The sequence below is a fragment of the Tamandua tetradactyla genome, chromosome 18 (genome assembly GCF_023851605.1).
Source record: "Tamandua tetradactyla isolate mTamTet1 chromosome 18, mTamTet1.pri, whole genome shotgun sequence".
NCBI lineage: Eukaryota > Metazoa > Chordata > Mammalia > Pilosa > Myrmecophagidae > Tamandua > Tamandua tetradactyla.
The window spans coordinates 1,247,274-1,272,187 of record NC_135344.1 but is presented as its reverse complement, the minus strand read 5'-3'; the positions used below and the strand labels follow the sequence as shown (position 1 = coordinate 1,272,187).

At 47.5% G+C, this 24,914-nt stretch overlaps 1 pseudogene across 1 annotated transcript in view; it reads right to left on the bottom strand.

Annotated features, from left to right (window-relative positions):
- LOC143661909 (TRAF3-interacting protein 1-like) overlaps positions 1 to 11,492 on the bottom strand; it is a 61,684-nt pseudogene extending 50,192 nt beyond the window's left edge. Inside the window, exons 1-3 of the transcript XR_013164958.1 lie at positions 11,335 to 11,492; positions 1,272 to 1,340; positions 763 to 923 (exon numbers count right to left, since the gene is read on the bottom strand). The product of XR_013164958.1 is annotated as a TRAF3-interacting protein 1-like (transcript). The remainder of the gene's footprint in view (positions 1 to 762; positions 924 to 1,271; positions 1,341 to 11,334) is intronic.
- Between the last annotated feature and the right edge of the window lie 13,422 nt (positions 11,493 to 24,914).

Genomic DNA, 24,914 nt, shown 5'->3' with positions numbered 1-24,914 from the left:
AAAATTTTCCAATCTAGAGTATCGAATCAGGATTAAAAGAAATATCTGCTCCTACAAGATTATATCAGGATTAAAACATGGCTTTTCTGGGGTACAGAATACTTTCAAACTGACACAGAGGCTAAGGCTGGACCTACAGAGAAGCCAAGGTTTGACCTACTGAGAGGCCTGAGACCTGGCAACCCAAGCCCCAGCATGAGGTGAGGATCTCAGGAAGAAGCAAATGCAGTCCCTGCACAACTGAAACTGTATTTCTCTGAAAACAACAGAAATCTTCTACCAAGAAAGTGAGGAAGGGAGGAGGAGGGGGGAGAGATGGAAGACAACAGTGAGGGAACCAGGTGCCAGAGGATGGGAAGGCACCAGGATGTCCCATGAGCCCCAGGGAAGAAGAGAAGCAGCTCCTGGCAGCCCCTTGTCCTCTGAGGATTAGGGCAGGGTCCTAGGAGTCGGGGTGTACACCTGGAGTTCCTTGTCTTGAGAGCAGCCACCCCAGGCATCCCTGTTTCCCACTTAAAGGGTGTGTGCATGGCACAGAACACATCAGTGTGCATTCTGTTTACACAGCATTAAAATCGCCTCTCCTGCAGCTATGACACTTCACAGTGCAGAGCACACTTTTCCCCAGGTTGGATCCAGGCTGGATTCAGGAGACACTACCAAAGGCTCCCCCTCAAACACCCCCTGTTGCTGTAAGGGACTCAGCCTCTACTTCTTGCTATCGGCCCAGGCAGGTTTAAGATTCCCAAACTGCGGCATTACCTTGTTGATGCAGCATTTTCCAGTGAGTTGGAGCAGCTCGTTTGTTCTTTCCGGCTCATACCCAGCCAAAATCCGGGCAGGTTTGGCAGACAGTGGTTCTCCTGAAACCATTATGACCACATTGATGGCTTTCTGAAGAAAGCCAATTTTTGATCTTTATCCTGAAATGTTTCCATTTAAAGCACAAATATTAAAATACTTCAAAAAAAGTCCCTGGTCATAGCAAAAGTCATTTGGGGATGTATGAAAGAAATACTGTCTCTTAATAACAAAACAAAAATAATTCATTAATGCAAATTTAATTTCTCAGTAGACAAAATAAGCATGACATGCAGTTGACAAAAATGAGAAAATGAAATGAGAAAGGGTATGTGTGGGCTGGAGAATTTGACCTTGTGTTCCAACCCTGTATCAGCGTAAAAATAAGACACACTGCAGTACTGAGTCTGTAAAAATACCTAGTCAGGAGGGCAAGGACTGGGGAAGGAGGAATTTCCATTGCAACCTACCTTTGCATTATCGGACTTCATCTCAGCATCTGTGTACAGGTCCTTCATGAAGCCAGTTATTCTAATCACCTTCCAAAGATAAAGTGATCATTAAGAAAGATAAAGAAAAACATAATGGGGGAGGGGGTAAATAAAAGATTAAAAGACACATGCTAGGACTTAGAATATATCATGTTGAGCAAAATTAGCCAGATACAAAAGGACAAATACTACATGACTTCACTTTATAAGATAACTAGAATATGCAGACCCCTGGAAGCAAAGTTATGAGGGGAAGGGAAGAGGGGAAACAAGTTTAGATGGTGGTGCTGGTAGCCTAACATTGAAATGTGATTCATACCTCTGAATTGTATGTTTTGAAAGTGGTTAAAACCAGAAATTTTATGTTATACATGTTACCACAATAACATAAAAAAAGCTCAGGAGAGTGTGTGGATAATACTCAACAAAAATATTTAAAATATTTAGGGAGGGCATGGACCGCACTGGGAAGAGCACACAAAGCCAGAAGCTGGTGTCCGCCCTGCACATCACCGGCCACCGCGCTGAGCTGCTCCGCTTCCCAGAAAGATCAACTGAAATTGGAAAACTTCTGAGTTCCTACCTGGAAAAGAAAAGTGGCATGGAAGATCATTCAGTGCACCTGCTCTTTGCTGTGAACCGTTGGGAACAAGTGTAAAAACACTGCCCTTCTGCCTGCTTGCTTCCCCCCACCCCCTAGTCATGGGCTTTGCTTCCCCATGAGTGCTGAGCTTTAGGATTTGGTGAATGCAGCTCTCCATTCTGAATAACAGTGACAGTGAAGCTAGAGGCTGAGGTTGTGCTTTAAGGTTGTTGAGGTTTTTTTATTCAGTCTGGTGTGCAAAAGTGGTATTAGCTCCATTTTGGAAGTTCTGAATAAACACTAATTTACATTATAAAGGAGGTGGCCAAGAATCATAGCTAGACTTCCGGAGAAGATGGCGGCTTAGTAAGACACGTGGGTCTTAGCTCCTCCTCCAGAATAGATACTAGAGAAGTAGAAACGATTCAGAACAGCTTCCGGAGCCACGACAGAGACCAAGAAGACAGCATACCCCATTCTGGAACTGTTGACTGGCTGGAAGAACCCGCTCCGGTGAGATCGCCGAGGGGCGCAGGCTTCCGAGGGCCGGGGCGGCAGGCGGCCGGAGTCCCTCCCTCCCTCCTTCCTGGGCCGGCTGGGAGAATTGGACAGGCTGTCCCCTCAAGCCGTGGTGGCTGCCGCACTCCCCCACGCGCAGCCACCCAGACCAGCTGGGAGAATTGGATCGGAGGTCCCCAAGCCGTGGAGAACGGCGATAGGGGTCCCTTCCAAACATGTGGCTTCCCAGTCCAGCTGGGAATGGTGGATAGACACTTCCCCAAGCTGCAGTGGCTGGCGCCCCCCCCACCACACTTGGCACCCTGGACCAGCTGGGAAATTTGGACAGGTGTTCCCCCAAGCCAGAGAGGCTGGCAACCCTCCCCATGCACAGACCCCTGGGCCAGCTGGGAGATTCGGATTGGCACTTCCCCAGCGACTTCGGCTGGTGACCCCTCCACTATAGCGAGAGTTTTCCAAAGTTAAAGGAGCCGCAGTATCTTTTACTGGTGGGACTCACAGACAGATAAGCGCCATGAGCGCCACCTACTGGGCAGGATAAGAAAAACAGAGTCCAGAGATTTCACAGAAAAATCTTTCAACTGTGGGGTTTTACACCTAGGGAAATCTGATTAAATGCCCAGACACCAGCAGAAGATAACGGATCACGCTCAGAAAATTGAAAACATGGCCCAGTCAAAGGAACAAACCAATAGTTCAAATGAGATACAGGAGCTGAGACAACTAATACTGAATATACGAACAGAAATGGAAAACCTCTTCAAAAACCAAATCGATAAATTGAGGGAGGACATGAAGAAGACATGGGCTGAACAAAAAGAAGAAATAGAAAAACTGAAAAAACAAATCACAGAACTTATGGGAGTGAAGGACAAAGTAGAAAAGATGGAAAAAACAAAGGATACCTACAATGGTAGATTTAAAAAGAGAGAAGCTAGAATTAGTGAATTGGAGGATGGAACATCTGAATTCCAAAAAGAAACAGAAACTATAGGGAAAAGAATGGAAAATTTTGAACAGGGGATCAGGGAACTGAATGACAATATGAAGTGCACAAATATACGTGTTGTGGGTGTCCCAGAAGGAGAAGAGAAGGGAAAAGGAGGAGAAAAACTAATGGAAGAAATTATCACTGAAAATTTCCCAACTCTTACAAAAGACCTAAAATTACAGATCCAAGAAGTGCAGCACACCCCAAAGAGAATAGACCCAAATAGGCGTTCTCCAAGACACTTACTAGTTAGAATGTCAGAGGTCAAAGAGAAAGAGAGGATCTTGAAAGCAGCAAGAGAAAACAATCCATCACATACAAGGGAAACCCAATAAGACTATGTGTAATTTCTCAGCAGAAACCATGGAAGCTAGAAGAGAGTGGGATGATATATTTAAATTACTAAAAGAGAAAAACTGCCAACCAAGACTCCTATATCCAGCAAAATTGTCCTTCAAAAATGAGGGAGAAATTAAAACATTCTCAGACAAAAAGTCACTCAGAGAATTTGTGACCAAGAGACCAGCTCTGCAAGAAATACTAAAGGGAGCACTAGAGTCAGATACGAAAAGACAAGAGAGGTATGGAGAAGAGTGTACAAAGAAGGAAAATCAGATATTATATATATAATACAAAAGGCAAAATGGTAGAGGAAAATATTATCCAAACAGTAATAACACTAAATGTTAATGGACTGAATTCCCCAATCAAAAGACATAGACTGGCAGAATGGATTAAAAAACAGGATCCTTCTATATGCTGTCTACAGGAAACACATCTTAGACCCAAAGATAAACATAGGTTGAAAGCGAAAGGTTGGGAAAAGATATTTCATGCAAATAACAACCAAAAAAGAGCAGGAGTAGCTATACTAATATCCAACAAATTAGACTTCAAATGTAAAACAGTTAAAAGAGACAAAGAAGGACACTATCTACTAATAAAAGGAACAATTAAACAAGAAGACACAATAATCATAAATATTTATGCACCGAACCAGAATGCCCCAAAATACATGAGGAATACACTGCAAACACTGAAAAGGGAAATTGACACATATACCATAATAGTTGGAGACTTCAATTCACCACTCTCATCAATGGACAGAACATGTAGACAGAGGATCAATAAAGAAATAGAGAATCTGAATATTAATATAAATGAGCTAGACTTAACAGATATATATAGGACATTACATCCCACAACAGCAGGATACACCTTTTTCTCAAATGCTCATGGATCATTCTCAAAGATAGACCATATGCTGGGTCACAAAGCAAGTCTTAACAAATTAAAAAAGATTTAAATCACACACACTTTCTCAGATCATAAAGGAATGAAGATGGAAATCAATAATAGTCAGAGTGCCAGAAAATTCACAAATACGTGGAGGCTCAACAGCACACTCTTAAACAACAAGTGGGTCAAGGAAGAAATTGCAAGAGAAATTAGTAAATACCGCGAGGCAAATGAAAATGAAAACACAACATATCAAAACCTATGGGACGCAGCAAAGGCAGTGCTAAGAGGGAAATTTACTGCCCTAAATGCCTATATCAGAAAAGAAGAAAAGGCAAAAATTCAGGAATTAACTGTCCACTTGGAAGAACTGGAGAAAGAACAGCAAACTAATCCCAAAGCAAGCAAAAGGAAAGAAATAACAAAGATTAGAGCAGAAATAAATGAAATTGAAAACATGAAAACAATAGAGAAAATCAATAAGACCAGAAGTTGGTTCTATGAGAAAATCAATAAGATTGATGGGCCCTTAGCAAGAGTGACAAAAAGAAGAAGAGAGAGGATGCAAATAAATAAGATCAGAAATGGAAGAGGAGACATAACCACTGACCTCACAGAAATAAAGGAGGTAATAACAGGATACTATGAACAACTTTATGCTAATAAATACAAAAATTTAGATGAAATGGACGGGTTCCTGGAAAGACATGAACAACCAACTTTGACTCAAGAAGAAATAGATGACTTCAACAAACCAATCACAAGTAAAGAAATTGAATCAGTCATTCAAAAGCTTCCTAAAAAGAAAAGTCCAGGACCAGACGGCTTTACATGTGAATTTTATCAAACATTCCAGAAAGAGTTAGTACCAACTCTCCTCAAACTCTTCAAAAAAATCGAAGCAGAGGGAAATCTACCTAATTCATTCTATGAAGCCAACATCACCCTCATACCAAAACCAGGCAAAGATATTAAAAAAAAAGAAAACTACAGACCAATCTCTAATGAATATAGATGCAAAAATCCTCAACAAAATTCTAGCAAATCGAATCCAACAACACATTAAAAGAATTATACATCATGACCAAGTAGGATTCATCCCAGGTATGCAAGGATGGTTCAACATAAGAAAATCAATTAATGTAATACACCATATCAACAAATCAAAGCAGAAAAATCACATGATCATCTCAATTGATGCAGAGAAGGCATTTGACAAGATTCAACATCCTTTCCTGTTGAAAACACTTCAAAAGATAGGAACACAAGGGAACTTCCTTAAAATGATAGAGGGAATATATGAAAAACCCACAGCTAATATCATCCTCAATGGGGAAAAATTGAAAACTTTCCCCCTAAGATCAGGAACAAGACAAGGATGTCCATTATCACCACTGTTATTCAACATCATGTTGGAGGTTCTAGCCAGAGCAATTAGACAAGAAAAAGAAATACAAGGCATCAAAATTGGAAAGGAAGAAGTAAAACTATCACTGTTTGTTCATGATATGATACTATACGTCGAAAACCCGGAAAAATCCACAACAAAACTACTAGAGCTAATAAATGAGTACAGCAAAGCGGCAGGTTACAAGATCAACATTCAAAACTCTGTAGCATTTCTATACACTAGTAATGAACAAGCTGAGGGGGAAATCAAGAAACGAATCCCATTTACAATTGCAACTAAAAGAATAAAATACCTAGGAATAAATTTAACTAAAGAGACAAAAAACCTATACAAAGAAAACTACAAAAAACTGTTAAAAGAAATCACAGAAGACCTAAATAGATGGAAGGGCATACTGTGTTCATGGATTGGAAGACTAAATATAGTTAAGATGTCAATCCTACCTAAATTGATTTACAGATTCAATGCAATACCAATCAAAATCCCAACAACTTATTTTTCAGAAATACAAAAACCAATAAGCAAATTTATCTGGAAGGGCAGGGCGCTCCAAATTGCTAAAAGTATCTTGAGGAAAAAAAACAAAGCTGGAGTTCTCATGCTGCCGAACTTTAAGGCATATTATGAAGCCACAGTGGTCAAAACAGCATGGTATTGGCATAAAGAAAGATATATCGACCAATGGAATCGAATAGAGTGCTCAGATATAGACCCTCTCATCTATGGACATTTGATCTTTGATAAGGCAGTCAAGCCAACTCACCTGGGACAGAACAGTCTCTTCAATAAATGGTGCCTAGAGAACTGGATATCCATATGCAAAAGAATGAAAGAAGACCCGTATCTCACACCCTATACAAAAGTTAACTCAAAATGGATCAAAGATCTAAACATTAGTTATAAGACCATAAAACAGTTAGAGGAAAATGTAGGGAGATATCTTATGAAACTTACAATTGGAGGCGGTTTTATGGACCTTAAACCTAAAGCAAGAGCACTGAAGAAGGAAATAAATAAATGGGAGCTCCTCAAAATTAAACACTTTTGTGCATCAAAGAACTTCATCAAGAAAGTAGAAAGACAGCCTACACAATGGGAGACAATATTTGGAAATGACATGTCAGATAAAGGTCTAGTATCCAGAATTTACAAAGAGATTGTCCAACTCAACAACAGTGAACCCAATTACAAAATGGAAAAAAGACTTGAACAGACACCTCTCAGAAGAGGAAATACAAATGGCCAAAAGGCACATGAAGAGATGCTCAATGTCCCTGGCCATTAGAGAAATGCAAATCAAAACCACAATGAGATATCATCTCACACCCACCAGAATGGCCATTATCAACAAAACAGAAAATGACAAGTGCTGGAGAGGATGCGGAGAAAGAGGCACACTTATCCACTGTTGGGGGGAATGTCAAAGGGTGCAACCACTGTGGAAGGCAGTTTGGCGGTTCCTCAAAAAACTGAATATAGAATTGCCATATGACCCAGCAATACCATTGCTGGGTATCTACTCAAAGGACTTAAGGGCAAAGACATAAACGGACATTTGCACACCAATGTTTATAGCAGCGTTATTTACAATTGCAAAGAGATGGAAACAGCCAAAATGTCCATCAACAGACGAGTGGCTAAACAAACTGTGGTATATACATACAATGGAATATTATGCAGCTTTAAGACAGAATAAACTTATGAAGCATGTAATAACATGGATGGACCTAGAGAACATTATGCTGAGTGAGTCTAGCCAAAAACTAAAGGACAAATACTGTATGGTCCCACTGATGTGAACTGACATTCGAGAATAAACTTGGAATATGTCAGTGGTAACAGATTTCAGCAGGAGTTAGAAACAGGGTAAGATAATGGGTAATTGGAGCTGAAGGGATACAGACTGTGCAACAGGACTAGATACAAAAACTCAAAAATGGACAGCACAATAATACCTAATTGTAAAGTAATCATGTTAAAACACTGAATGAAGCTGCATCTGAGCTATAGGTTTTTTTTTTGTTTGTCTGTCTGTTTGTTTGTGTCTTTTTTTTACTATTATTATTTTTATTTTTTTCTCTATATTAACATTCTATATCTTTTTCTGTTGTTCTGCTAGTTCTTTTCCTAAATCGATGCAAATGTACTAAGAAATGATGATCATGCATCTATGTGATGATGTTAAGAATTACTGATTGCATATGTAGAATGGAATGATTTCTAAATGTTGTGTTAATTTCTTTTTTTCTTTAATTAATAAAAAAATATTTAAAATATTAAAAAAAAGAAACCTCAGGAGAGTCTATTGCTAACCCTCCAGTGGACGGCCTCTTCATGGCCTTGTCTGCTTGACCCCACAATGTGTGACTCTCTGACCCCACTGGCCCCAGGACTCGGCACTGTCCACTTAGTGGACAAACATCTGAGGGTCGTCCCTGTGCAGGGTGCTGAGCCAACCAGGAGCCAGCCAAATCCCAGCCCAGCCCTCACGGAGCTTAGAGCCTCCCTGCGAGGAAAGGCAGACACTCATCACAAATGCCTGCTCTCCTGAGACGCGGGCTCTGCTTCCCGGGAAGCACACAGGAGCCATGCCAAATCCGAACCAAGGAGAAGGCAGGCAGGTGCCTCGGGGCCCCAAGTCTACACTGAGACCCGAAGGCTTCCACAGGAAGGGAAAAGGCAGGAGGGGCACTTAGGAAGCCTGGGCTGGATGAAAGAAAATCCCCACCAGGTCCAGCCTGTCCAAAGGGTCAAAGAAGTTTGGCTGGCAGGAGGCTGAGGCCAGGGCGACCGGCTGGGGGCCTAACCAGGATGGCCCTCGGAGCCTGTCAGGAACATGAACTTTAGCCCCAAGGAGTCCTGGAAGGTTCTAAAGCACAAAAGGACCCAAACAGATGGCCTCTTACATGTACAAAATAGCAAAAACAGACTGTATCACATGCAGTGAAGACAAGCATGCCTACGTACGCATGCGTCCCAGGTCAGCTATAAACTGCACTCACTACTTTAAGACTTATTTACAAAACAAAAAAATGATAGTCCCATTCTAATGTCTGGCTCCTTCTCTGCGATCAAGCTATAAATACTAACTTTGCATTGTCACCTATTAATAAAGATACAAGTTTTCACTTCACACTAAACTACTTCAGAGTAATGTTATTGCTTTTCTTGACAGGCAAGTGGAACTGTTCTGCATTTAATATTCCCAGAATATTTTCATCCGGTCCCTTTTGAAGTTTTCTCAGTTTGCTGATAGTTAAAAGTAGGAGCAACAATTGTGAACTATGAGAGATTGTCATGTCAGAAGATCAACACTTAGCTTTATGAAAGAGGGAGAGTGTGTTTAGCTGTAGCTAAAATATTAATATAGTGACTTGAATACAATATGCAAACAGTGAAGAATTTTCATAGGAGGCTTTTCAGCTATTATCTGAAAATGCTTTCCAATATGTCAATCATTCTAACTTCTTTATCAAATAGATGACAACTAAATGGTTATCTTCACATAGATGGAGAAATTAATTTTGGCATTAGATTAGCAAAAAATTTTAAAAGAAAAAGCAGGGCAGCCACTGCTGATTTGGAACGTATAGCCTCTTTCACATGACGTGCCTACAGAACCAAGTCCCTTCCTGCTTGAACTGTCCTCTTCCCTTTCCCATTTGGACCCCTTTCCAGCAAGAGGCTAAGTGCCCTATAAGCAGGGTAAGTCTGAGGCCTACTCTCTCCACCTCCCTTCTCTGGCCACATTTTGATGGGGAGGGGGTAGGGGGTCAGGACTAATGCAGAAAATAAAAGTTAAAAGGAGAAGTCCCTACAGAGTGGAAGCCAGCCAGGCTCACATCCTGACCACTCTGACCTGTCCCCCAGCAATGAGGGGATGACACCTGCTGACTTCACGGGGTGGTCCCTGTGCTGACCATGAGGGCATAGCAGCCCCCAGCAGGCTCTCCTTGCAGCTTGCGCCTTCCCCAAACACTGTCCAGGATGCACTGGAAGTATTGGCCCAGCTAGGGGGATGAGCAGAACAGGTAAGGCCACGCTTGGGATTTGGGGAGGCTCTGAGAGTTTTTCAGCACAAGTAGGATGTTTACCACTGAGGCATCCCTGGGGTGTACACATTATAAGCTAAGGAAGACAGGTAAAGAAAAATGTATAGAAGGGTAAAGCAACCAGCGTGTTGAAAAGAGTGAGAAAAATTAAGTGTGGGCCCAACATCAGGCCAGATGATGCAGCCCTGGAGGCAACCGATTCCCTTTCCCACAGAACACCCCACGTCCCTCAGTGCACCATGGAGAGGCAGCACCCTCTGCAGACACACTCTGGAGAGCTGCAGGAGCCCCGGCAACTCCATTCCACAAGTGAATGTTGTGGGGCAGATTCTATGTACCTTACCCAGGGCAGGTCACCCAGAGAAACAAATCACAGTCTCTGCCATCCAGGAATTCAAAATCCAGTGGGGGGAATTTACACAGACACCCAATCTCAACTTAAATCGTCCCGTGCGGACCATCAACAAATACTAACATTCAAGTCCCCCTACAACTTCCTCCAACAGGTGCAGACTAAGCATCCAAAATGTGGTGCCCTCTCTGCAGTGGGCCGTGAAACTAGGCGGAAGAAAAAAGGGAGGGAAACAGAAGGAAGGATTCCGTTCTCCCAGGATTTCCTGGGACCCTTCCACATGCGAGGCCTCGGCGGTAACCGAGGGGAGCACACAGGGCCGCGCCCCGGTTGGAGGGAAAAGTCACAGCAGCAGCTCTGCCAAGCAGAACGCCAGGCGCTCCGACGAGACACAGGGGTGGCCTGGAAAGGCCGGGCCTGGGGCGCCCGCGCGCTCCCTGGAGACGGCACAGGAGGGTGGGCGAGACCTGGAGGGCAGGAGCAGGGCCAGGGCCTCCGCGACCAACAGGTCGAGCCCAGCGCTCGCCCCTCGGGCTGCAGGTCCAGGGCCGCGCACAGCATCGCGAGGCCCGCGCGCCGCCCGCAGCGACCCCGGCCCCGGCCACGACACCGACACCGACCCCGACCCCGGTCCGGACCCCGGCCCCGACCCCGACCCCAGCCCCGGCCTGATCCCGACCCCGGTCCCCGCACCGACCCCGACACCACGACATTGGCCCCGACCCGGACCCCGGCCCCGACCCAGAACCCCGCACCGACCCCGACCCTGGGCCCGGCCCCGGCCCCACGCACGCACTGCAGGCCACATGCCCGCTGGTGCCCGGCCCAGGCCCCGGCCGGACCTCGATCCCCCGCAGCCCGGCCCCGATCCCGGGCCCCAAACTCCCGCGCCCACCTCGGTGATAATGTGCAGGTAGCGGAAGGGGGGCTTGCTCAGCAGCTTCTCCGTCAGAGGCGGCCCCCGAATCACCTTCCCCAGCACCTCCTACATGCGCCTCACCACCGCCGCGTTCATGGCGGCGCCCCGCGCCCCTCGGCCGGCCCGGTCCGGCCCCCGCCGCGCTGCCCAGCCGCCCCGGCCGGCCGCCGCGGGGTCCCATCCCACAGTGCACCGCCGCACGCCACGGCGCCTGCGCGGAGGACGCCGAGCGTTCTGTCGCTAGGGAAGCGCGGCCTTAGCAACGAACGCGCCGTGCCGCCCTGCCCACCGCCGCCCCGCCCGCCCAGGTAGGAGGCCGGTCTGCGGCCCCGGGCCGCCGCCCCGTTTCGGCCAGGACACAGAGCGAGCTCTCCCCGCTTTACAGGGGGACCCAAGCGCTGCGTGACGGCGACCTAGGCGCCAACATTTGGGTGGGTGGTTTCCCAAAGTTCCGAGGCTCTCCTCGGCTTTGATTCTTTGCGGGAGGGGTGGGGGGCGGGCGTGTTATCTCAGAAGACAAGAAATGGGAAACGCAGTTTCCACCTGTTACTGATTATGGCTTTACTGGGCAAGGCCCTTGTGTGCTCTGAGACCCCGTTAATGGTCCTGTAAAACAGGACGACAGCGCACCTGCCCAGCCGACCCCCATCCCAGCCAGGTGAGGCTGTGTCACGGCGTGCACAGTGACGCCTCGTGGCCGCCCACCCTGCGGAGCCATGCCGCTGTGCTCCCGCAGGGGTCCGTGGTCTACCCTGCGGTCCTCGTCTGCCATGCGCAGGCTCACCGCCAAATCCTTCTAGCACCTTGGAAGCGTTATGGTCTGTTTCTAGTTCTTCGAATGGATGCCTTAATAACTTTTTATTTACCTTCACTTCTGCCATTTTGAAAGTCCTTCATTCTTTGTGTAGATCCAAACTTCCATCTGGTACACAGCACTCCTGTCTGAGGAACTTCTTATTTTTCTTTCAGCGCAGCTGCTGGCAATGAATGCTCTCACTGTTTGTCTGGCAAAGTCTTTATTGCATCTTTCCATTTAAAACACAGTTTCACTGGATGTAGAATTCTGGATAGAAATAATTTTTTGTTTTTTTTTTTCAGTACTTTGAAGCTGTTGCTACAGTGGCTTCTGGTTTGCATAGTTTCAGACAGAAAATCTGCTGTGATTCTGACTGTATTCTGTCTATGAAGTTACTTTTTTTTTCTTTGGCTGCCTTCAAGATATTCTTTTTGCCATTGCTTTTCAGAGGTTTGACTATGATGCATCTAGATGTGTTTTTTTAATTTAAATTCTATATGAAGTATTATTTATGTACAATAAAATCCACCCATTTCAAGTGATACATTTTGTTACCTTCTGGTAATTATATTCAATCAGATAGCCACCACCACAATCAAGGTAGGAAACAGTTCCTGCACCCTAAGAACTTTCCTCCTGCCCCTTTGGGGCATGTCCCCTCCCCACCTTGAGCCCCAGGCAACCCCTGATGAATTTTTTTTCATTGTAATTTTGCCTTTTCTAGAATTTCATATAAATGGAATAAAACAGTGCATAGCTTTTGTGTTTGTTCTAGTTTGCTAGCTGCCGGAATGCAACACACCAGAGACGGACTGGCTTTTAATAAAAGGGGATTTATTTTGTTAGTTCTTCAGAGGAAAGGCAGCTAACTTTCCACTGAGGCTCTTTCTTACGTGGAAGGCACAGGATGGTCTCTGCTGGTCTTCTCTCCAGACCCTTGGGTTCCAACAACTTTCCCCAGGGTGATTTCTTTCTCCATCTCCAAAGGCCTGGGCTGAGCTGCAAGTGCTGAGATGAGGAACGCGGAGCTGCTTAGCAGTGCTACGTTGCGATCTCTCATTTAAGCACCAGCCAATTAAGTCAAGCATCACTCATTGCAGCAGACACGCCTCCTAGCTGACTGCAGATGTAATTGGCAACAGATGAGGTTCACCTACCGTTGGCTTATGTCCGCAGCAACAAGACTAGGTATGCTCACCTGGCCAAGTTGACAACTGAATCTAACTAACACAGTGTTTGATTCTTTCTTTTATTGTAATGTTTTAAAGACTCACCCATGTTGTTTATCAATAAGTCATTCTTTTTTGTAACATATAAATATGCCCTGCATGTGTATACCACAATTTGTTTATCCCTTTCCCAGTTGATGGACATTTGATTGCTTTCACTTTTGATTATGTATGAATAATGCCACTATGAGCATTCACATACAAATCTTTCTGTGGATACAAATCTATTTTTCTTTGATAAATACCTAGGATTCTACTCCTACTACTGGGTTGTATGGTAGAGTAGGTTGAATTGTGTCCCCCAACAAATACATATTCTTAATTTTAATCTTCATTGCTGAGGGTATGAACTCATCATAAATAGGACCTTTTGAAGATGTTATTTTTGTTAAGGTGTGGCCAGCTGAATCAGCGTGGGACTTAATCCATATTATTGGCCTTATAAAGAGAACCCAGAAGTCAAAGAAGCCAGAAAGGAAAGCTTATGGTCATGTGGTGGGAGGCAGAGATGCCAGCCATGGAAGCCCAAGGTTTGCTAGCAACTATAAGAATGCCCCCGACTCCAGAAAAAAGCAAGCCCTGCCAATCTCTTGATTTGGGAAGTCTTTTAGCCTTGGAGCCCTGAGCCTATGAGTGCTTGTTATTTAAACTAACCCACTGTGTGTTATTCGTCGTAGCAAACTGGCAAACTAAGATAATGTGATGAGAATATGTTTAACTATATACCATACTCTTTTCAAAGTGACTATGCCATTTTTCATTCTCAGCAGCAATGGCCAGGAGTTCCAGTTCCTCCCAACACCTACCAGCAGCTGGCATCATCCGTCTTTTTAACTACAGTCATTGTAGTGGTTCTAGCAGTATTGTATTGTATTTTAAATATGCATTTTTCTGATGACTAGTGATTTAAAGCATTTTTCACTTGCTTTTTGGCCATTTATATACCTTTGACAAAAATATTCCACAGAGTGTCACCAAGCATCTATTGCATCACGGCTTTGAGCTGACTTCTGTCTAGGTGCCGGGATGTAAAGAGGAACAGCTCTCCTAGTAAGCAATGTCCACTGCTGTCCACTGCCCCTGGGCCCACCCCTCTCTGTGCCACTGATCACATCCTGGACCCGGGCAGAGGTGGGTGAGGGGAGCAGGGCTCACCTCCCCCCAGAGGCATCAACCTTGCTTCTCCCCGAACGTCACCACACAGATGGGCCGGCTGCGTGAGATGTTCCAGAGAGGTTGGGAAACACCCAAGAAGAAGACAAGCCCTCAGGGAGGGAGTTTAACATCTCCCACCAAACCGCCCGGGGTCCACGGGAGAAAGCCCTCCAGGCACTGCACCCTTGGGTGGCTTCCCTCCTGGGTGGCCGTCCATTCTTGCCCCTGCCCCTCACCTCCAGGTCACCCTTGGCCAGGTGCTTCTGTCTGACCCAGCCTTGTTGAATCTTCCCGACATTCAGGAAACACCACCCTCTACCCTGGGGGCTGCCTTCCTCCAGCGTCCATCCCCTTTCCTGCGGCACCACAGTCCTCAGCATCCATTCTCCAGGGCTCCGCATTTGGCACCTGGCCCTCTAATGCCCTGAAGCAGGCCAGGCTGCTGGTGGTCGCAGCAAAGGGGGCCCCTCCAGGGCTGCCCAAAGCCCCCTTCTTCTCCTGGTTGTCCATATGCCCCGGTAGCTGACACGCATCCCGCTTCCCAGGAATAAACGTTAATTTTCCAACAGTTCTCCCCCTGACCTCACCTCAGACCTCCCAGAAAGTTTTCAGAACAGGCCGGGCCCAGGACACTGGCCCTCATCATCCAGGCTCTCTGTGCCCTGCAGTTCCCAACTGGCTGGGCGCGGGGACGCCACAGGCTTCTGGAACCTGGGTGCCTCTCTGCTCTCCCCAGGCCGTGGGCAGCAGAGCCGGGTTGTCCCCTCATGTGGTGCTGGTATGGGGTCCTGGGTGTGATGCCAAAGGCCGGGGACTTTCCAGGCCCGCGCCCGCCTTGCCCTCAGTGCAGGCCAGCTGCCCACGGGCAAGCTGGCTGCTGGCCAGGGGCTGCTGCCACCTGGGCCCAGAGGTCGCGTCCAACTGGTGTATGCTCTGAGGGTGGGACTGGGCAGACCTTGCCTTAGAACAGTGTTCAGGGCCTCCGGGTCAGCAGCCAAGGTCAGCGACCACTGAGTCCCCCTCTGCCCTGGCTCAGGCTGACCCCAGCCGGCATCTGTTGCTTAGGGGAGAGCGCATTTGAGACTTGGGCTCCCAGTGTGGACATAGTGGGCCAATCAGGGAAGATGTCACGGCCAGTCCCCTCCAGTCCATGAGGACGCTGTAACCCTCAGGCACCACAGCTCCCCTGCCTCTGGCGTGGCACCTCTGAGGGTCTCCCTCTGGCCATCCAGTGAGAAATTACGTCCCCTGCCTGCCTCGAAGCCCTGGAGGGCAGAGAGACTACGCCATGTCTACAACCATGTGGCCTCTGGGCCGTGGCCCAGCCCCAGTGCACGCGTTGGAGCTACTGGAGGGGTCCGGGGCACGGCTGCAGGCCCCACGGGGAGCCAGCCTGGAGGACTTGGCCATGGGTGGACACACAACCCAGAGGCCTTGGGGAGCTTGGGTTCTACGCGGGCCCCACCAGCTACCGCATTCCCTCCAGCCTGGGCACTGCCCTTCGGTGGGCCCGCGACTCTCCGGGAGGGCCAAGCCCGCACCCCAGAGAGCACATGTGGGGACATGCAGCTGAGGATGCTGGACATCAGGGTCTCTGTGCAGCAGGCATGGGATGGAGCCTTCTGTCTGGGGGTGCTGGGAGGCAGCGGCTAAATGGCCTACATCACCTCCAAGCTCCCCAAAGAGTCCTGAAAGCACTGGGGTAAAGGCAGAGAGCATTAAAAAAACAGAGTCATTCATAAACACAGAGAACTGCTTGAATAACTATAGAAAAATACCACAAAGACAATGTTTGAAAAATAAAAAGCTGGCAGGAGATGCTTTTGAAATAAGTAGTTTCTGAATGAATGAATGAGCTATCATGGCCATAACTCACCCCAGATGGGGAGGAACACAAAGCAGGGTAGCTCTCAGGCCCTGTGTCCCCTGCCTGGGAGGCAAATATTCCCAGTGACAAAGGCCTGGTGAGGCTGGCAGGACCCACCCCAGAGCTCCACATCTGCCAAAAGCCCAGGAAGTGGGTCAGGAAGAGGGAAGGAGGGCAGGTTCCAGGCAGGAGGAGAACGCAAGCAGCCCTGGGCCTACAGGGGCAGTGGCGATGGTGGCTGGGGCTGCCAGGAAAAATATAGGCTACCCAGCTCCATGAGACTTTCAGATAAACAATAGTTTTTTAGTATAAGTATATCCCATGCAATATCTGGGATATACTTACACTAAAGAAATATATTTATTCTCTATCTAAAATTCTAATGGAACTGGGCATCCAGTATCTTCATATGCTAATTCCAACAACCCTTGCTGGGGAACCAAACACCCATCCACTGGGCTGAAGGAAGGTGGACTGGGCCCAGGAAACCCAGTAGAGGCAGATATCCCCCTAGGTTGGAAACTTCTGTTACTGCTGCATCTTGCCTCACCATTTTGGGGTACAAAGTAAGGGTTCTGCCCTTCTAAAATCCAGAAAAGAAAAACATTGAGTTCTCAGCTGGCCAAGCACCAGGGCTTGGTGGTGTGACCTGGCTCCACCAATTACACACACACACACAGCTGCACCAGCCTTTGCCCTGGGAGTCAATAGTAACAGGGTGGAGGTGGGGGTGCTGGAGCTCACTCTCACACTCTAGCACTTTCTCTGGTCTCCAGTAGGGCAGGAGCAGGGGTGGGTCTCTGACACAGACTTGCAGTGGTGCAAGCTGACCTCTGGTGCAGAGCAGTTTGTGGCCCCATGGGCCACAGCTGGCTGGAGGGAACCATCAGGACTGGGCAGCGGGAGGAAAGAGCTCCCTGGAAAAACAAGAACAGTCTGCAACCAAGGCAGAGCTTGGTGACTGGGACAATGACCAAAGGCAGAGCTGAAGGTTTCAACACCAGGAAATGACCTTGAAATATATTGGGGACTGGGGGAGAAATGCACAGCCTGAAGCCCTTACCTGGGGTCTCAATAACTCCTAGCTGAGTGCCAAGTGAGTAACTGGGTGCTGCGTGATAACACATAGTCACCCTTCTCAGAGCCTTTCCCGTGCGCTAAGTTCCACACCTGCCTTATCACTAAGACGCACCATGCCCAGCAAAGCAAGAAATGCTTCTTCCATTTTCCAGACCATGTTCCAAGATGGCAGCTTCCATTCACAGGTCCATTGTAGAAGCCAGGCAGGGCCACAGAAGGCCAATGACCCATGGACTTAGCAGCCGCAGAACGGACCAACAGCTCCACCTTCCCAGGAACGTGGGTCCGTAGGTACCCCCCGACAGGGTCAGCACAGGTGGCCCCCATCTCTCCGTCAAGGGAGATGACATTAGCCAGCAGGGCCCAGATGGGTTCGAAAGTCTCTGGCTGGGGGACTTCGAAGGTGCCCTACAGATCTGAGCTGTTGCCCCCAGCTTCGTCCATTCACACCTTCTGATATGCGAGGCACAGATTGTTTTTCTCACTAGTGCATAGCTAAACACATTCAACTTAAAAAGACACTCATAAGAAAAGAAAAGATACTCAGTATTTTATTAAAATATGGTCAACGCATTTATACCTGTGTACCTCCCTGTGGGGTTTCTGAGCCAAATGTCTGTTTTTTCTTTTCTTTTCTTTTCTTTTTTATCAACATCATCCATTACCAAAGCTTACCCACAGTCCCAAATAGAAACTCTGTGCATTTTAAACCTTCACTCCCCATTCCCTATCTCCTCTCCACCCCCTGGTAAATTACATTCTAGATTCTGACTCTGCGAGTTCGCTTATTCTAATTATTTCACATCAGAGAAATCATACAATATTTGTCCCTTTGTAACTGGGCTATTTCATTCAACAGGGTATCTTTAAAGTTCCTCCATATTTTCGCAGGTATCCAAACTTCATTCCTTTTACCTGCTGAGTAATCTTCTATGGTGTGTACAGACCACATTTTGTTTATCCATTCATTGGTTGATGGACATTTGGGTTGCTTCTATCTTTGGGCAATTGTGAATGTAAGACGGTTTTTCCCCCTAAAATAAAAGCACACTTAGGGTGGGCCATGGTGGCTCAGTGGCAGAGTTCTCACAGTGACCCGGGGTCAATTACTGGGGCCTGCCCATATTAAAAAAAAAAATTTAAAGAGACTTCAGAGTTCAGATTCTTGATTTCCTGTAAATTTTGAGGATATTCTGTTTATGTAAACTCTTATCTATCTCTAAAAATCAAATTCAACAGAGCTCCTTTAATTTAAGAGATGTATTTATCTAATTGAGTAGTACCCTCTAGAGATGGAAAAATACTGTGTGTTATTTTATCCTCGTAAAATGAGAGGAAAAGTCCCTTCTGAGCAGACACATGAGCACACAGAGGATATATATATGTAACTGCAGATCTGTACCTTCAGCCACAGGCCGAAAACCAACAGTGAAACACACCAGTCCAGATCCCAAAGAATTGTTCTCCTTCCCAAGGAGCAAAAAAGCTTAATTGATTTGACTCACAAGTAGACAATAGGCAAACAAGCATAAAGACCAAAAAACTGGATTCTGTCTCTCACCCGCATGCATCTCCCACATCCATCCACAGAAGTCACCCAAGTTAAAAAAATATATACAATTCCCTGCATGCAGCCACCAGTGAGGGATGATGTATCAATCACAAGTGAACCGGAAACACAAAATCAGTAGGATAAAAAGAGAGAATTAGCAAAAGGAAAGCTGCTGCCTTTATTCTCTCCAGGAACCAAGAAAGACATGGGTGGGTTTGAGCAGCCCAAGAGGTGGGCTTGTCCAGCAAAGCAGCTGACTCGGCCCCGGCAGGTCAACCCACCTTTCCATCCCAGCAGAAACTCCAAAACTGCTAAAGGGTAATATTCAAAATGGTAAAATCATGACTCTCATACAAATACAAAAGGAACACATGGAAGAGTTTATTCCTTCCCTTCATTAAGGAGAAAACTAATTAGACATTAAAACCAAGTCAAAGCGCAGTTGAGAAGCCAGGACAGTGAAGGAGCAGGGCGGCCCTTGGGGCAGGAGAAGGCCAGAGAGGCGGTGAGAGCCAGATGGTCAGGGCTGTGGGGGCCGCAGGCGGGGCTCTGGCTCTCCCTAAGTGAGGGGGAAGCCCCTGCTCCTGCAGGGTTCTCAGCAAAGGAAGCAGCATGATCTGACTTCCATTTTCAAAGCATTTATTATTGAGAACAGACTCTCAGAGGGCAAGAAGCAGGACGAACAGTGGGAAAGCTATTGCAGTGATCCAAGCAAGAGGTCAAAGAAGCAGTGGCTTCTTTTGGGGGGGTGGGGTGGGGGTGGGGCTTGAGGTCCAAGAGGACAAAGGATGGAGGACATCATTCTACATCAATGCTGAGAGACTCTCTCCTGCCACATTCCCAGCGCTGATGCACGAAGCTGAAAATGATCCTCTATAGTAGACTCCTGAGCTTTCAAGGCCAGTGTTTGTAGTGAGCTCTAGAACCTACCAGTGTTGTTTGGCAAGTATGTCTGTCCAGAATGTAACATTTTCCTAATGACCTGCCCCCTTTCTTCTAAATTTATTTATCAATAAATAGTAACTTCTGAAATCAGAAACAAATGTTAAAAAAAAAATTAGTTGTCAGAGGAGAAGCCTGCTTAGGGGCAAACACGATACGGGGGTTCCTTGCTGCTACTGCACCAGATGACCATTCCTATGTCACGGGCTTTTGGCCAGGTCACCTACAAGATTGGGCCCGTGTGATACAGGGGAGAGCCTCCTAGGCCTGTGGTCAGGAGAGTTCTCACCTTCAGAGGCCTTTACCCTTAACTGCCTGTGGACTTCAAGCAACTCTGGCCTTTTCGATCCTAAGTTATCCACCAGGACAGTGAAGGACGGGCACTAAATAAGCTCTAAGGCCTCCTCCAACCAGCAGCCCTACTGCAAACCCTGAGCAACAGCTCTGCTGGGAAGAAGCAGGATGGGAGCAGGGTCCACCAGCACCCGCTGAAAGCAGGACCTCCCAGGGTCTGGGGATCTGGGGGACAGGGGCCTTAAGTCCCTGAAAACGTGCAGAATATTTTGTGTAGGTGCACACTCATGGAGTGACGGTCTGAAGCCCTCGTCCTAAGTGCAGAGGGGCTGGTTCCCTCACAGAGAGGCAGAGCCTTCTGCTGTGGGACAAAGTGCCACCCAGGGCTCTCCCAGGGAGTCTGCCAAGCTAGTGTCCAGGTCAGCATAGAAGCAGAAGTCTGTGCAGATGTTTGTCCAGATGTCTGTCTCCTGGTTCTCACCTGCCTGTCTACTGCCACCTTTTTTGGCAGGAATCTTTAATTTCAACATGTGTATCTTGGCTGATCTTCTGTGCCCTGACCACAATTATTTTTGGAAAGGGCAAACAGTTACTGCCTGTCAGCTTTATTGCTAGAAAAAGCTGAGCCTTAGCAAGTCATGATGGCTTTTGCTGGGGGAGGGTCTTGCCTCAGTGTCGACCAGGAGGGGGTCGCTGCAGCAGTTTCTTAAAACAAGACAGCAATGCAATTTTCTGCATCGATCGACTCTTCCTCTCACAGAAGACTTCTCTGTGGCTGGTGATGCTGTTTGACAGCATTTTTATCCACAGTAGAGCTTCTTGTGAAATTAGAGTCAACCCTTCAAACTCTGCCACTACTTTATCAACTAAGTTTCAGTAATATTCTAAATGCTTCGTTGTCACTTCGGCAGTGCTCTAGCACCTTCACCAGGAAGAGATTCCCTCTCAAGAAACCATGTTCTTTGTGCATCCAGAAGCAGTAACTCCTCATCTGTTAAAACTTTATCAAGAGATTGCAGCCATTCAGCCACATCATCGGGCTCCACTTCGGATTCTAGTTCACTTGCTCTTTCTACCACATCTGCAGTTACTTCCCCACTGAAGTTGGGAACCCCTGAGAGTCCCCCAGGAGGTCTGGAAGTCTGCCATTCCAAACCCCCGTGAGTGCATGTCTCCCTGCCTTCATGGGACTGCAGAGTTAGGCCTTGCTCTGGGTGAAGCTTAGGCTGAGGGGAACACCGTGGCCAGTTTGATCTTCTATCCAGACCATACAGCTTCCCCCGTATCTTACACTTTCTTAGCATCCCTGTGTTCACCAGAGCAGCACTGAAATTCCCCTCAAGAACTTTCCTTTGCATGCACAACCCGGCTAACCAGGCGAGAGGCCAAAGCACAATCATTTGAGAACATGAGAGATGCACAGTCTTCCCTTCTGCTTAGAGGCCAGTGGAGGGTTCTCACAGACTGAATTCCTGTATCGTTGTGGCACAGGGTACCGGGGTCCCACGGAGAGGTGCAGCAGCTGTGTGCCATGGGGGTCAGAGGGCACCTAGGCAGGACCCCTGAGCAGGGGTGAAGATCCAGAGTGGAGTCACGCGAGGACTTGGAAAGCAGGGCACCCAGGACACAGCTGGGCGCTGGGGTGGGGGTGGGGTGGGGGGTTTGGATTGGGCTGGCGGTGTGGGATCCATCCACGCCCCATCCACGCCCTGTGCACAGGTCCACTCCCAGATAGAGACCCAGGAGTGACGCATTCCTTTGGAAACTCAATGTTTGGCTAACAAGTCAGACTTCAGGCTTGTCCATTCTCTCTAATTCTAATAGATGGACTTTAGATGTGCTCAGCCACTGCTATAAATGCAGGACAGGCAAGCACTTGCCACCTAGAAGGCAGAGCTGGAGCCACCCAATGAGACAGGCCCACCCTGGAGGATTTGGGGGAGCCACATGCAGGAGAAATGGCATATTGCAAGGGTGAAGTGATCGCTTTTAAGTGCAGCGAAATTTTACAAAAAAAAAAAAAAGACTTCCCCTTACTGAGACTTAGCAGGCCCTCAACAAATGCTGAGCCCTCTCCCTCATCCCAGCTCAGAAGGTGGCAGGTGCAGGGTGTGGCAGAGTGCCAGAGCCCACCCTGACATGCCAGGCACCCCCAGCTCTGGGGGCTTTCACAGACCTAAGGGGGTTCTGTCCCCATTGTCCATGACAGACACTGCATCTAAAGAGAGGTTCACGCTGGGACTGAGAAAAAGGTAAACACAGTCTTGACCATTTTCCAGGAAGAAAGGAGGTTAGATTGACAAAGGCCAAGCTTCCTTCCCACCTGCTAAGACCCCAACATGCCTCTCAAACACCCTCTGTTCAACCGGAGACCCACCTCACGTCTCCCAACAGAGCCAAACAAAGGCCTCACCAGCCACAAAAACCTGTTTCTGAAAATGGGTCAGTCTTTTAAGGCCAGTGGGAGACGCTGGTCTCTGGTGACAGGTGCACACACACGTGCCCGCACCTGCACACAACAGGCATACGTGCACCATGTGTGTAAACACATGCAGATGTCCACATGCATGCACACATGTAATGCACACTTGTGTGCATGCAGCACAAGCACAGGTACACACACATGCACACTGGACCTCGCTGTAGCCCAGGTCCTCAGCCGCCAGGACAGAGCTCAGCTCACCCCCGGTGTCACACCACCATGGCCCGGACACCTGCCAAAGACCAGGAGGACAACTCTCCAGAGTGGCAGGTCCCCCTGCAGGTCTGCACTGACTCACTCCAGCTGCAAGTGGTCAGAGGCTTCGGCAGGTTGCGGGCAGGCAGAGGATTTCTTACACGACCATTGGTCTCTGCAGTTATATAAACGTGGCCTGGAATCCTGATGACCGGGATGCTGGGGGGGGAGCAGGAGAAATGGGGGTGAGAGTCCCCAGCAGGTGTTGGGCAGGATGAGGTGGTGGCCACCACTGCAAACTAGGAAAGGTCACTTCATCCTGAGTGCATCCCCAGCCGACCTGGGGATACTTTGGGACTTGTGGCCCAAGGAGAGAGCACTTTAATTCTTAAGAATGAAACTCCCCCCTTATCCCAGGTGTAGATCAGTCTTGCCAGAAAGGCCAGATCTGTGTTTGGGAGCAGAGCCCCAGGGCACTGAGGGGTGGGCGGGTGCAGAGGAGGTGAAATGAACGTGGGCAAAGCAGAGTGGACAGCGAGAGGCATGGCAGGGCCAGGCCCCAGCGGGAAGCAGCAGCTGGAGAACGAGCGAGGCCTTCACTCTGTGACTGCAGGACTCCGCGAGCAGCCCCCAGCCAGCACCGACTGCCATAGATCCTTTCGGGGCCTCAGGTTCTGTCCCAGAGGACACACGGGGCTGGTACGAATCTCCTGGAAAGAGTGTGAGCTTCGGAGAAGGATGACCTGCTTCCAGATCCAGGCACTGGCTGGGCCTCAGGGGAAGGGGGTGCCACATGCCAAGCCAGCCTTTGTCGGGTCTCCGTCATGGGGAGCAAGTCGGGAGTAGGGAGCTGGAGGGGATGAGCTGCCTACTGTCACCCCCTCCAGGGCACCCCCTCCTGCTCTGAAGCTCTGACCCAGGGACACCCACCAGCTCCAAACCTCCACTGCAACTGTCTGAAAGCCCTGTGGTCCAGCCTTCCCCAAACAGCCTTAGGTGTGAAAACAAATCTGGTGAAGAAGGGAACTGGGAATTAGCAACTCCTCCCCTGGGTGGCCTGTAGGCCCAAAACAGAGGGGCCAAGTGAGGGGACATTCCCACCTGCCCCCCAACACAAGCACATTGCTTGAATGTTTCATGTGGTCATAAATATAAGATGCAAACTGTCATCCATATCGGCACCCCTGCTTTCTCTCTCTTTCATAGATAAACCACCCCACTGTTTTGTTTCACCTTTCTGTAGCATTTTGTCTTGGCACAACTCTCAATAGAAGCTGTGTTCACTCCCTGCTGAGAGGCTCTATTTAGCTGCCTGATCTCTTCCAGTCCAATTATCTTTTGTAGTAACTTGTTAAGCATCTGATTTTTGCTCAACAAACTGTTTTGTTTTATTTAATTTCTGCAAAGGTTTGAGGATGATTGTAAGCTTTGTAAATTTCCTGCAGTGCTTGTTCAGAATAGTAGTAATCTTATACATACCTAATTATTAAATACAAAACCTTAGAAATAAACAAAAGTAAAATAAAAATAACAATGTATCAATAAGAAGAATTTGGTGCTTTTGCTTTCCATTCATCCAGTCTCAATTCTCCATCTCTGTGAACACAGCTAGGACTACAAATCAATCCATTTCAAACTCATGGTAAACAACTCATCTGGAATTAATTTTTTATTTTATTATTTCATCATTTATAACATTTTAAACTATTCTTTTCTGCTTTTAAAAATTCCATGCACTTAATTCCATGCACTAGAGTAACTTTCCAGAAAACTACAACCTCCAGAAGGATCCCTGGTCCAGAAAAGTCCTGAAACCTAGGAGGGCCCAGGCTCTCCAGAACATCAGATAGTTCTATCTCCCTACCCCATATTACTGACAGCCCCTTCCAACAGGAAAAAGCTAGAATGGCCATAGACCAAACACCCCTGGAGAGAGGCATGGAAAGATCAAAAGTGATGGTGGA